Source organism: Pleurodeles waltl, chromosome 7, assembly GCF_031143425.1.
Source record: "Pleurodeles waltl isolate 20211129_DDA chromosome 7, aPleWal1.hap1.20221129, whole genome shotgun sequence".
Lineage (NCBI taxonomy): Eukaryota > Metazoa > Chordata > Amphibia > Caudata > Salamandridae > Pleurodeles > Pleurodeles waltl.
In genome coordinates, this window is record NC_090446.1 from 1,346,446,216 (window position 1) to 1,346,459,921 (window position 13,706).

The 13,706-nt window shown below is 45.9% G+C and overlaps 1 protein-coding gene across 2 annotated transcripts in view; it reads right to left on the reverse strand.

The window, feature by feature from the left end:
- Window positions 1-12,716, reverse strand: part of TNNI3 (troponin I3, cardiac type) — a 71,128-nt gene extending 58,412 nt beyond the window's left edge. The window contains exon 1 of one of the 2 annotated variants that reach the window (XM_069200748.1): window positions 12,596-12,716. The gene's annotated coding sequence lies outside the window, so the exon portion shown is untranslated. Of the gene's footprint in view, window positions 1-12,323; window positions 12,407-12,595 lie in introns of those variants that run through there. The other variant, XM_069200749.1, reaches the window with a different exon arrangement.
- Window positions 12,717-13,706: the final 990 nt, after the last annotated feature.

Below are 13,706 nucleotides of genomic sequence, written 5' to 3' on the forward strand. Positions count from 1 at the left end.
GAAAGGCCATATTTTGGGTTGGCATGGTGGATGATTTTTGGTAGTGTAGAGTGAGACTCAGTCTGCGAACTAGTGAGAAACAAGCCTTGGTGGCATGAGATGCTTGTTGCAGTGAAGAAGCTTTCAGCGGCCAATCATCTAAGTAGAGAAACACTTGATAACCTTGTTTGTGAAGTGCAACTGCCACTGGAGTGAGACATTTTGTGAAACTTCGAAGGGCTGACTTCAGTCCGAAAGGAAGAACTCTGAACTGGTAATGGGTACCGGCTAAAGTAAAGCAGAGGTATTTGAGATGCTTGGAATGAATGGGGATGTGGAAGTAGGCATCCTGAAATCCAATGATGTCATGTGGTCTCCACTGTTCAGAAGGTGAAGGATGTCTGAAAGAGTAATCATACTGAAAGACTGTTTGCACAGAATTTTTTCAATTTTCTGAGGTCCAAGATGGGTTTCCATCACCCTGTTTTCTTTCTCACCACGAAGAACTAGGAGTAAAACCCTATTCCTTGTTGATGAGGGGTAACCTTCTCTATCGCGCAATTGGAAAGCATTAGCAATGCTTTCCTTCCTCGGTAAGTGAAGATGGGGTGGGTGTATTCCTCTCGGAGGATGGTTGCATAAACTCAAATGTATGTCCGTAGTTTACTAAATCCAACACCCATTTGTCCAATGTTATCTCCTTCCATTGGTGGAGATAGTTTGAGATGTTCCCGCCTACCTGGGTAGAATGAGTGGAAGGAGAAGGTGTAGCTGGTACCTGGTCCAGGTTATTGTTTACAGCTTGTGTCATGACCTTGGGGGGTTGTTTCTGTCATGCACCTTGCTTGCTGTAGGCTGCCGCAGGGAGCTGGCGATAGGCCTGACAGTAGGAGGGCCTGTAGTGGGATTGGGATGAAAATTGTTGGGGCTGCTGGTAGCCAATTCTGTAAAAAGGGAAACCTCTCCCTCTGGCCCCTCGAAAGGGCAACTTCTTGGATTGCAAATGCCAAGAGACCTGGCAGTGTCCATTTTAATAGCCAATAAAGCGTGGTCTATGTGCTTGCAAAATAAGGTTTCACCATCGTAGGCCATGTCCAAGATTTTAGATGGGACCTCTGGCCGAAAGGATATGGCCTTCAACTATCTTTGGTGCCAGAAAACCGCTGCTCCAGCTAACTGGCGGAAATCTGTGGAGGCGATATCTAAAGCGCAATTGATGATCTCTGAAGAAGTACGCTCGCCCTCCTGCATTATCTTTTTCATCTCAGATCTTTTGTCCTCTGGGATGAGGTTGATCAAGCTGCTAACATCTGACCACATCTGGTAGTCATATTATGCTAGGATTGTTAGGGTGTTGACTGCACAGGCGGTGATGGCAAACATAAGGGAGAACCTCGTGCCCACATTGTCTAGACTCCTGCCTTCCTTATCTGGCGGAGCAGATATCGGAATGGAAGGGTTCTTGGAGCTCCTTTGAGCAGCCTGGGAGACAAACAAATCAGGCTTGGGATGGCCAATCAAACAAGCAGAAGAATCTTCCATGGCCTTATACTTTTTATCCAGACCAGGTGGAACTGGAGGAACTGTAGCTGGATTCTTCATAATTTGAAGCCCCTCGCTCCAGATGTAGTCAGTGATGGGGTGGCTCTCACTGATCTTCTGGCCTGCTCCTTACAATCATGAAGAAAGCAGTCTGGTTGAGTAACAGAAGTTGAGGGATGAAAACGTGTTGCAGCTCTGTCCATTAAGTTGTGGAAACCTCCGATGTCCTCAGGGGGGGAGTCTGACGGGTGGGGAAGTGGAGGAGATGGAGTAGGGGCTAAATAATCACCCCACTCGTCATCAGGGGGTTGTGGTGCAATGATCTCTCCCTCTTCTCTCTCTTCTTCCGAGGACGTATCATCATCCCTAGGAGGTGCAACAATGGTTGAGGCTGGTGTAAGCCTAGGTGTTAGCGGAGGAGGAATGTTCTTTGGTGTGGTTGGTGCGACGGGTTGAGGTTGCGGCGGTTGCTCCTGATCATGGTTAGAATCTGGGAACCTTCTTCTGTAGTCTTGCAGCATGGCCTGCAAATCTTGGACTAGGGAGTTTGGCATCTCTACAACCTCATGTCTGGGTCGGGAATAATCATAATGTTCATATTGTTTGCCATGCAGAGTGTATTCGTCGTCATCCTGATATTTAACATGAAGTTGTGAGGAACTGTGTGCATCTCCAAAAGGTCCCTCATCCTCAGAGCCTTCCCAATCTAATATGTGGCTTGAGAGCAAGGATGACACTTTACTACGGGAAGTTTCCTCGGGATGCAAGCAGTTTTGTGACTTTGTCAATCCTAATAGTAGTTGTAGCCTCTGTGGATGACAAGGTAGAGGAGGCAATAGTAAACTGTGGAGCTGCAAGTAACATTTGTCTCGATTGCACTCTCATGCTGCGATCACAGTTCAGTCATTGAATGATGGACTGCCAGCAACAGCATGATGTGTGGACATGTGTGGATTTAGTGGTCCCCTTCCACATCAACTGCATGCATGATCAGATGTTTGTCTGACACTTCAACGCCATTCATGCATATGATGTTGGAGGGTTGTTACATCGAGACCCAGGCCAGTCTACATCATGTGAAAACTCATTCTCAGCTTATACTATGGAGTCCGATTCTCCAGTCCAGTCTAAGGTCCAAGCCTTGGTCTGTAATAAACAGCTATACTCAAGGGCATGCTTGCAAGCGATATGTAAGGGGGTCACATCTAGTCCAATTCTTGCCCACCTCATGTGCACTCAGACTCATGAGTTTGACAGCCCATTCCAAATGAAATTTTACAGTTCGACTGGACTGTGGTGGGAAATTCCATAGTCGTGGCATCACTTCTAGACATAGGCCAGTCCACATGATCTGTAATTGGTGTCACCAATAGTCTTAGACCAGTCCACTTCATGTACTGTCAATCCAGAAGAAATCATAAATCTTATTTTCTAAACTTGATTGTTATTCTCTGCAGTGTTAGTATGGTTGCACATGATGTGTAGTACGCATCATATACATACATGCTTGTTCTCAAACCACTAAAATCTGAGATTGCCTGTGGACTGGCCTATCAGGCTGCTTAGTATGAACATGTATGCGCTCATGGTGAGGAAGGGAAGTATCTGAAGTGAAAGGGCATTGGATTTTCCTAAACATACTTAAGTTTTCAAAGTGTTCTTTTCCAGGCCAGCTCAGTGGCTAACATATTCATGTTTCCAGGTACAGTGTACCAGACCCTAAAGTTAGACTGTAAGGGGCATATTTAGACATTTTGGTGCAAAACTGCACTAACGCACCGGCTTGCACCATTCTTGAGTGCCATCCAGGCACTATATTTATGGAATGGTGCAATCCGACGCAAGGGTAGGCAAGCATTAAAGAAAAAAACATTAGCCGGGTGGGGGCGGGGGTGGCGGTATGGGAGAAGGGGGTTTTGCACCAAAAAATGACTTTAACGCCATAACTTTGGCAATAGACCTGCCTAGTATAAATAGGGAGTTAGTTTTGCACCAAATTTGCATTAAAACATTTTTTGGTGCAAAACAAGTATAAATATGTCCCTTAGTTTACAGCATATAAAGTGCTCAGAAGCCACGTGAGACAACCCAGTGCTAAGAAAAAAGCATAAGAAAAGAAGGACTAAATAGATACCTGATTCTCAAAGTGTGATATTTCGAAGCGATTATTAGAAATGCTTACTTCGGCCACCTTCGTCAAAGCTCTTTATTGGGAGAAGAATCTTTGAGGAAGTCAGAATTTCTCATCGTCTCACTCTTCACGCTACACTATATAACAGTGCCACCATCCATGTTGACACTGTGGCACATATTTATGGGCTTTTTGGCGCAGGCTGTACATCACAGGGAAAGTGCAGGAACTTGTTGTATGTATCCAATACGGTCATTCCTGTCCTTTCCCGCTGCGCTGACAACGTTTTGGGAGCCTATCGCTAACGCAGGTATGCTGGCACCACAGTGCAAGGGTTCCTACTTTGCATGCAGGATTGTTTTTATGCTGGAAGGGGCACCAATACTGAGAGGCTTTTTTCTCTTTGTATGGGTACTGTGGAAAAAACGAGGAGAAATAAACATATTTCTTCTCGTTATGCCTCCTCCCCTGGGGAGGCATATCTTTCTGGCACATTCCCAGGTTTATAGGTTCTTGTAAATCTGGGAATGCTTCAAAATCCATAGATGTTGCCTGGGAACACCCATGAAAACGCCTCCCTGGTGCAGAGTAAAGTAATGCAGCGATTTGCGCTGCATTACATTACTTGAGATTTATGAAGCCAATCAGAGCCACGGAAGGTGGCCTTGCATGGCTTCATAAATTTCATTTATGGTTTGCGTCGCTCTTGCACTACGTTGCGTGGTGCAAGAGCTATGCAACTAGCCCATAAATAGGGCTGTGTGTGTGTGAGAGAGAGAGATAGAGACGTGTAGGGGTTTGTGCCTGTGTTAGATAAACTGCCTGCGCCTGTCCCCTTCACATGACAGTATCTTTTATCAGTGACCCTTAGCCTCTCAAGCCAGGTGCCAGTTAGTCTTGGATAATCTCGAACTTGATGAAGTGCACCCCCTGACATAATGGTGGAAAATCTTGGCATATTTTGGGCATCCATGGCATGATGGTGTACAGCCGTGGCACAATACTGGTAATTTGTGTCATATTCTCAACATGCATCACGCTTTGGTGCTCATCGCTAATCTAATGCTGCCCATGGGATTATGCTGGTGATTGCTGGCATATCGTGGCTATTTAGGGAATGTACCACAGTGGTACTCACCATGGGAAGAATGCTGCCACTGGCATAGTGATGGAAAAATCTTGGGGCCATATTTATACTTTTTGACGCAAAACTGCGCTAACGCAGTTTTGCGTCAAAAAAATTAGCGCCGGCTAACGCCATTCTGAAGCGCCATGCGGGCGCCATATTTATTCAATTACGTTAGCCGGCGTTAGCCGCCGGCGCTGCCTGGTGTGCGTGAAAAAAAACGACGTACACCAGGCAGCGCCGGCGTAGGGGGAAAATGGAGTATGGGCGTCCAAAAATGGTGCAAGTCAGGCTGAGGCAAAAAAATCGCCTCAACCCGATTTGCGCCATTTTTTTACGACGCCCAACCCCCATTGAAATGACTCCTGTCTTAGCAAAGACAGGAGTCATGCCCCCTTGCCCAATGGCCATGCCCAGGGGACTTATGTCCCCTGGGCATGGTCATTGGGCATAGTGGCATGTAGGGGGGCACAAATCAGGCCCCCCTATGCCACAAAAAAATTAAAAAAAATTACTTACCTGAACTTACCTTAATGTCCCTGGGGTGGGTCCCTCCATCCTTGGGTGTCCTCCTGGGGTGGGCAAGGGTGGCAGGGGGTGTCCCTGGGGGCAGGGGAGGGCACCTCTGGGCTCATTCTGAGCCCACAGGTCCCTTAACGCATGCCCTGACCCAGGCGTTAAAATCCGGCGCTAATGCGGGTTTTTTAGACCCGCCCACTCCCGGGTGTCATTTTTGCCCGGGAGTATAAATACGACGCATATGCATCGGAGTCATTTTTTAAGACGGGAACGCCTACCTTGCATATCATTAACGCAAGGAAGGTGTTCACGCAAAAAAATGACGCTAACTCCATGAACTTTGCCGCTAGACGCATGTAACGCCAAAGTATAAATATGGAGTTAGTTTTGCGTCGAATTTGCGTCGAAAAAAACTACGCAAATTCGGCGCAAACGGAGTATAAATATGCCCCTTGGTGTATTGAAGGGTCTGTAACGCTGGCCATGGAACAATGGTGGTACGTCTTAGAATATTATGGTGTCCATTGTATGACTGTGCCTGCCAATGACATAATACTTGCCCTGGTCAATGGTAGTAATTATGGGCCTGTTGTGGACATCCCTGAAATTACAGTGTTGGTGATTCTTTTCATACTGCTTATATCCATGGCACATGCCACTCACCATTGCTGCATAGGTAAGGTAATACTTGGCTTCACATGGCCATACATTATATGATAGTGTCCCTCCTCTTGATGTCATAGTGGTGGTGGAAAGATTCGGCATGTGATAGGGATTCCTCTCAAGAGAAGATGATAGTTATACATGTAAGGTCGAATCTTCCCATGTGTGAGGCACTGATATTTAGGGATCAAACTTGTAATGACAAAAAATATTATAATAAACAGTATTTCAGGACAGAATAGTGTTTTTCATGAAAATGGCATGCATGTGCTAGGGTCAAATTCGATTATTTATCCCACATTAAACATTATTGTTGATAGCAAGGTGTGTGTAAATTTAAGGATGGCCTTGCATCATCTAACGCCACATTAGCGTCATTTTTCTGATGCTAATGTGGCGGTAGATTGCCAAAAACACTGCGCCATATCTACAAAGTGCTGTAATGCAGGCATTACGCCACTTTGAGACCCTATGCACCACATTATGCATGCGCCATGCATAATGTATGCAAAGGGGGCGTTCCGGCGCAAGGAGGCCAGCAAAAATGGCACAATGAAATCTACAAGATTTAATTGTGCCATTTTTGGCATAATTTTTTAACACCTGCTGAAAGCAGGCGATAAAAGGACGCACCCATTGGAATCATTGGGCCTCCTTGTACTTTGCTCCACTAGCGCCAGAATTTTTGATGCTAGTGGAGCAAAGCGCCACAATAACGTCACCCCTCTGTGTTGCTTACCCCACCCTCCATGATGCTTTTGCCCCCATCCACGACTTTGGTGTTGCTTCACCATCCGCTTTTCAGAAAAAACACTTTTGCACTTTTTTTTCCTGATCTGAAAAAAGCACTCTCGTCATTTTGTAGGCACACGCATGTAAGGTGACACGTGTGCTCGCCTACAAAATTACATCTGTAGGGGCTGCATCATAACACCTTTTGGGGTATATTGATGAAAAGTGGTGATGCACCTAATGCGGCTCCACTTTTCTTGCACCCCTTAGTGCCCCCCCCATCGCCACCATGGTGTGCTGTATTTATAATACGGCGCACCATGGTGGTAGTTAGGGTGACTAGCGTCATCACTTGTGACACTGGTACGGCACTTTGCAGGACTAGCGTCACAAATTATGATGCTAATCCTGCAAAGCACCCAGAGGCCCATTGTAATCAATGGGAGCCTCTTTTTAACGCCTGCACTCAGCATGTGTTAAAAAATGCTGATAAAAATGACGCAAAGGAATTTCATAGATTTCTTTGCGCCATTTGTATACCCCCCTGTGCCAGAACGCGCCACTTACATACATTGTGCCTGGTGCAGGGATAATGTGGCGCAATGGGTTACAAAGTGCGCCACTTTGTAAATATGACGCGTAGGAAATGCCACCTTAACACCACATTTGTGTCTAAATAAATGCTGCAAATGTGGTGCAAGGTGGCCCTAGGGCTCATAAATATGCCACTTTTTTTTCTCTTTAGCAATGTCAAAATGTCTCAAAGGTGAGATGTAGTGGCTTTGCCCATGCTTGTTTGTGTTTGTGAAAAACTACCATCACTTAACAGCCAAACTAGGGGCAGTGTACATTAAAGCGTTATATGTAACAACACCAAGATTTCCTGCGCATTTCACATTTCTACCCCAGAGACAGCTTACATATGGTTTAATTGTCTCTTGCACTGTCCACAACTGCCTCAACTTCCTTGGTTATCACCAGGTTTCTATCCGTTCTGAGCTGTAGATATAGTTTTATACATTTTGCATAAGTGTCCCATCCATCGTAAGCCTCAGCTCCCCTTGCATGTCTGACCTGGAGAAAGCGTTATTCCTTGACACTCTACATTCCGTACACAGAGTGCTTAAAATGGAAAAAATAAAGTGCAGGTACTCTGTGCAAGAGTACCTGCTTGTTTCCAAGAAGTGCCAGTACTCTCCAATTCAAAGTATTTAGGCCTATATTTACACTTTTTTAGCGCCGCATTTGCGCCGCTTTTTGACGCAAGATCAGTGCAAACTTACAAAATACAATTGTATTTTCCAAGTTTGTGCCGCTTTTGCATCAATAAATGACGCAAAGTCGGAGCTACAAAAGCATAAATATGGGCCCAAGTTGTTCTTGAGATATGCCAGTACTCTCCGTCTCAAAATAAAAAAGTACTGGTACTCAGTACCGGACTGTACCAGCCCATTTAAAGCTCTGCGTACACAGCGATCCATCTTTGTCGAAGCTTCTGCGCTCTCTTTTTCGCAAAATCCATTTTTGTGGCTGAGGCAAACAGCGCCATCTTCTGCACAGAATCGTACCTTACATTCGCTTTCCTCCAGCTCGCCAATGGGTTCCTCCAACATAACACTGAATCAATCACGCACTCGTGCAGTGGCCCGATTTCCGTTACATATTCCTTAGATGAGCCACTTTGGGCCTGATTACTAGTGGCCCAGTGCATTACAATCCCTGGAGCAAGGAGGTGAATTACAAGCGGTGCAGTGCTCAGCAAACATCCTGCCCGAATTTAGCATCGGAAGAAGAGACCGATATTCATTTGCACATGCGGATTTAAGCGCATTAAGCACCAAAACCTAAATGTTCTTCCCCAAAAACTAGGAATATGTGATCATTCTGGCATCTGATAAATTCCGGACACTCTGGGGGTCATTACAACCTTCAGCTGCCAGCCAAGGTTTGACCGCTGGGCGGCCGCAAATGCAGCCGCACTCACGCCACGGCCATTATGAGATCCCCGCCGGCCCAGCGGGGATCTCGGCCACAACACAGGAGCCAGCTCCAAATGGAGCCGGCGGTGTTGCGGCCGTGCGACGGGTGCAGTTGCACCCATCGCGCTTTTCACTGTCTGCATAGCAGACAGTGAAAAGCTGCACGGGCCGTGGCAGGGGGCCCCTCGACTCCCCTTTCCGCCAGCCTTTTCAGGGCAGCGGAAGCAGCGCTGCCCTGGAGGATTACTCCCGCCGGGACAAAAGTGGCGGGAAACCTCCGGTGAAATCCGCCAAAACTACCCTGTCGGACAAAGACCACCAGGTTTGTAATGACCCCCTATGTGTCAGATTATTCTCCTCCTAATCAAATCTTTGGCTTCGATTGTGATGGCCTCGGTATTTGGGTTTTATTTATGGCACCCAGTAAGTTACAACACCCTGGGGCTCGTTCTTAACAGAGTGCAGTAAACAACACCCATTACCAGGTTGGGTATGACTAACCGCACACACATCCACATGCCCTGCTGTTTCTCGGCCGTTTATCTCCCAGTAAATTTCAGCGGATTTGACCCGCCTATATTTATTGGGAGGAAAAAAAAATCTAATTATCGGACTTTACCTATAAGCCCAAAGTCGGACACTCGTGCAGAATGTGGCCACTGTAATCGAGCAGATTGGGCAATGTAAGCCGGCCCACTGTTTCTTTCACATTGTTACCTGGAATGTGCCATCATTTCCCCCTCCAAAACTGTGGAACACATCGCCTGCCTGGTTACTTTCAGTCTACATGACCTTGCCTAGCCCCGGAATACCTGGATCCACAGGGACAACTTATCCTCGGTTGACCGTATTAATCAGAAAAGCAGGTAAGAAACTGAGTTTCTCATTTGCTTAAAAAATGAATTTCCCATTTACTGTAAGTCATTCATGTACTGGCTAAGAGTCAGAAGCTAGGACTCTCAGACCACAACAAAATCCGTCGATGAGTGTTTAAGTTTAAGATGTTTCTATTACTTTTGTGCGTACAGAAGGTGCCAGATATAAGGAGGGAGGTACATATTGGTGCTGTGCAGAGATCCACACATCCAGGATAGACTTTGATGTGTCAGGTAATGACACCTACCCCTTGCCTACCCACCACTTCCCCGGAGGAGAAGGGCCCACCTCTGCAACAGCCATCAGTAAACTAAGAATCTAAAGAGTTCGCCCTGGTGAGGCGCGGATCTGTAATCATCCGTGCCAAGACCCGATTCAGAAGCGAAACTCGATTTTTGAAGCAAAAATGGCTTCACTTTGGTTATCCTGCCTGAAGTTGCCTCTCCTTCAGTAGAAGTCAATGGCATAAATACATTCTCCTGATTATTTTTAAAATCTGCCACTTGCCTCTTCTAACATGTTGGCACGTATGGTGTAAGGAACGTAGTCAGTGCTTTAAATGGGCCGGTACTGTCCGGTACTGAGTACCGGCACTTTTTTATTTTAAGAGGGGGAGTACCGGCACATCTCAAGAAAACCGTAATACTTTTAATTGGAGAGTACCGGCACTTCTCAGAAAGAAGCAGGTACTCTGGCACAGAGTACCTGCACTTTAATTTTTCCATTTCAAGCACTGGATATAATAACATAGTATTATGTCATATCTCACATTACCGGATCATATATGTCATAACATATATAACCTACATTGTATGATTAACCTATATCATTATTATGTCACTATTAATAAACAATAAAGCATGTTCTCTTTCACATCAGGTTTCATATTAATATCACTATATTTTTAGCTAGCAGAACACTCAACGACAAGTCCTATGCCACACGCGTATATTTCACGACAAGTCCTATGCCACACGTGTATATTTCACGACAAGTCCTATGTCACATGCGTATATTTCACGACAAGTGCTATGCCACACGCGTATATTTCACGACAAGTCCCATGCCACACGCGTATATTATTTCACGACAAGTCCTATGCCACACACGTATATTATTTCACGACAAGTCCTATGTCACACGCGTATATTTCACGACAAGTCCTATGCCACACGCTTATATTTCACGACAAGTCCTATGCCACACGCGTATATTTCACGACAAGTCCTATGCCACACGCGTATATTTCACGACAAGTCCCATGCCACATGCGTATATTGTTTCACGACAAGTCCTATGCCACACGCGTATATTATTTCACGAAAAGTCCTATGTCACACGCGTATATTATTTCACGACAAGTCCTATGTCACACGCGTATATTTTTTCACGACAAGTCCTATTCCACACGCATATATTATTTAATATAGTGAAAAATGTAGCGGTTCAGCTGCTGGTGACAAGCCTTGCTGCACCGAGGCCACCGCAAGAAAGAGCCTGGAGAGACACTGGGGAGTTTATTTTCTCAAACATTTCCCTTCTAATAAAGAGAAAGTTCAAGATGTAGGTACTTCAAGGGCAGTGCAGGAGCTACTTGGAGTATTGTGACGCGGGAGCCTGTTAGGAGGTCAGCATTACGGGACAGCCACGAGTAGAAGGGTCCAGTTATGTGTCCTCACTTCCGGGTTTTAGGTCTGGCATTAGACAAGACCTTTTGATTTGACCTTAGTGACAGGGGCTTTCTGCCAGCCTGCTTCATCCATTGGTCTGTATTGTGCCATTCACATTTTTCTTCTGCTCTCTATTGCACTGGCCAGTACATTGGCCATTGGCTAACTTCACAGAGAGGGACAGCAAACTACCCTTTCACACGGGGCACAGTAACACACAAAGTAGTTCCTTTCAGGGCATGGACTACTATCAGGGGTGTGACAGATGCCCCCTCGAGCCCCCTGGCACGGGGCTTCTTGGCTTTTGAGGAGGGCTTTCTCGCTCTCTAAGACATGCCCTTGCTTGTCTTACAAAATGCATGCAATGACGTGGTATAAGAAATAGTTAAACGCTCGGGAAAGCCACTCTGCTTTACCAAGCAGGTACCTGCAGGGTAGGGGGAGGGGCAGCCATTCAGGGAGCCCTCAATAAACCCAAGACCGTTGAATATCTGTGTGATATGGGATAAGACAGGGTCCCTCATCATATCCTGCAAGGGGGGGGGGCACATCATTTTGCGTTAAGCCGCTGACTACTAATGCAATGTGGGCTTTTGGAAACACAAACATGATATTGTTTTTTGACAATTTAGACTGACAAGGGACGATAGCTTCCCCAACAATAACGTTTTGAAAACTTAATGCAAAACAAGCATTGACAAAGCCATAAGCCACGTAGTCAAAGCCCTATCTAATGGCTTTGCCAATGCTTGTTTAGTAAGTATATGTGCTACAGCGCTGAACAGCCTGCATGGAACAGTGCAGCGTTTTACATACAACAGACTTATTGCATATGATCACCTGGAGCATGAAGTGCTGTTCACAGAACAGGCTGGTGCCTGAGATACGTTTGAGACAAGATCACACAAGCCTGGATTTGTGTGAACAGGTCGAGATTAGAAAAGGGTCTGCAGGTTCATCTAATAGCAATGTGTACTCAGGCCCACTTTCAGGCACAGATTATTGTTTAAGGAGGTAAAGGTAACAAAAACTGGGATTATTAACACAACTCCCTTGCTACCATCCCTACCTGCCAATCGACAATATACCTTAGATTGGTTACTCACCCGATGAAGAGCTGTCTGTAACCCGCTGATCACAGGATCTAATTCCGCCAGGGCCCGCTCGGACTTTCAACCTTCTAGGGCTGATAAATTAGTGCCAGTGGATTAGCTAATTATAAAACCTATTATTCTGTCCTGTAAAGACAAGCCAGTCTTGGTTCGCGCATTACAAAGGTGTAATATTATTCTGCACCACTGAAACAGTGCTGTGAAACTCCCGCGCGGTGCACAGCGCTATACTAAGAAGCATCAGTAAACAGGGGTCAGCACAGTACCTGCGGCTGGCGGCTGCCTCCTCTGGGTGTGCTGCAGGAAGAAGTGAAGGGAGCGGGAGCTGCCTCTGGAGTCAGTGGGGTCGGGGACAACAGCCTGTCCTTGTAAGGAGCGGGGGCCTTCGAGGCACTTCTGATATCACCGCTGCACTGATACCCTATTTGTGCCAAGCATTCCTTTGCTGTTATCAATGACCCGTGCCCCTCTGTTCCCTGGCAGAGCTCTCAAACCCTTCCTGCTATTTTAAGCGCAAGAACCCAGCTGGAATACACTAAGGCTCATATTTATCCTTTTTTTAGCGCCGCATTTGCGTCATTGTTTGACGCAAAAGCGGCGCAAACTGACAAAAGACAAAATACAATTGTATTGTGTCAGTTTGCGCCGCTTTTGCATCACAAAATGACGCAAATGCGGCGCTAAAAAAGTATAACTATGGGCCCAAGTATCGTTTATTGGTAACAACATGACGGGTTTCATGGATTTGGTTGTTGTGAGGTCTAGAAGGACTCAAACACTCAAAATGACAACTTTGTGCAGCTCAAAGCAGGTTTCACCACTTAAAGTCGTGGCAGCAACTTGGAAATGAAGAAAAGCGCAGTACGTGTAAAGCTTTGCATCTCTTTAATGCACCTCACCAACAGGTCTTCAATTTAATTACTGAGGGCACCTGTACACATATATGACACTAGTAAAGTTAACTGCACCACTGGTAACCCCTGCTCCAACTCATGTGTAGAATCTGAGCTCCTCATATATGTATCAATGTACATATGTCTATAGCGCCAACCTAGCCAAAAGGCAGCGTAGCACAGGCCATGGCCAAACACAAGCATGCAGTTAAGGAGATGGAGCCGGGCTGTGGATGGTTCATGCATTGTGATGTAGTGTTCTTTAAGGGATTTTCAACTCTTTCCTAAATTGGAGCAGCGCTGGAGCGGTCCTGATGCAGACGGGGATGCTGTTCCAGATCCTGGGTGCATAGATGGAAAAGGCTTGCTGTCTTGTTTTTTGATTTTTCATATTTCTTAGCTTGTAGACTTTACTGTGGAAAGTGCACAACATACAACATGAAGAGGAGAGGTAGTGCAGTTATCCACCTAAAACTGCCATCAG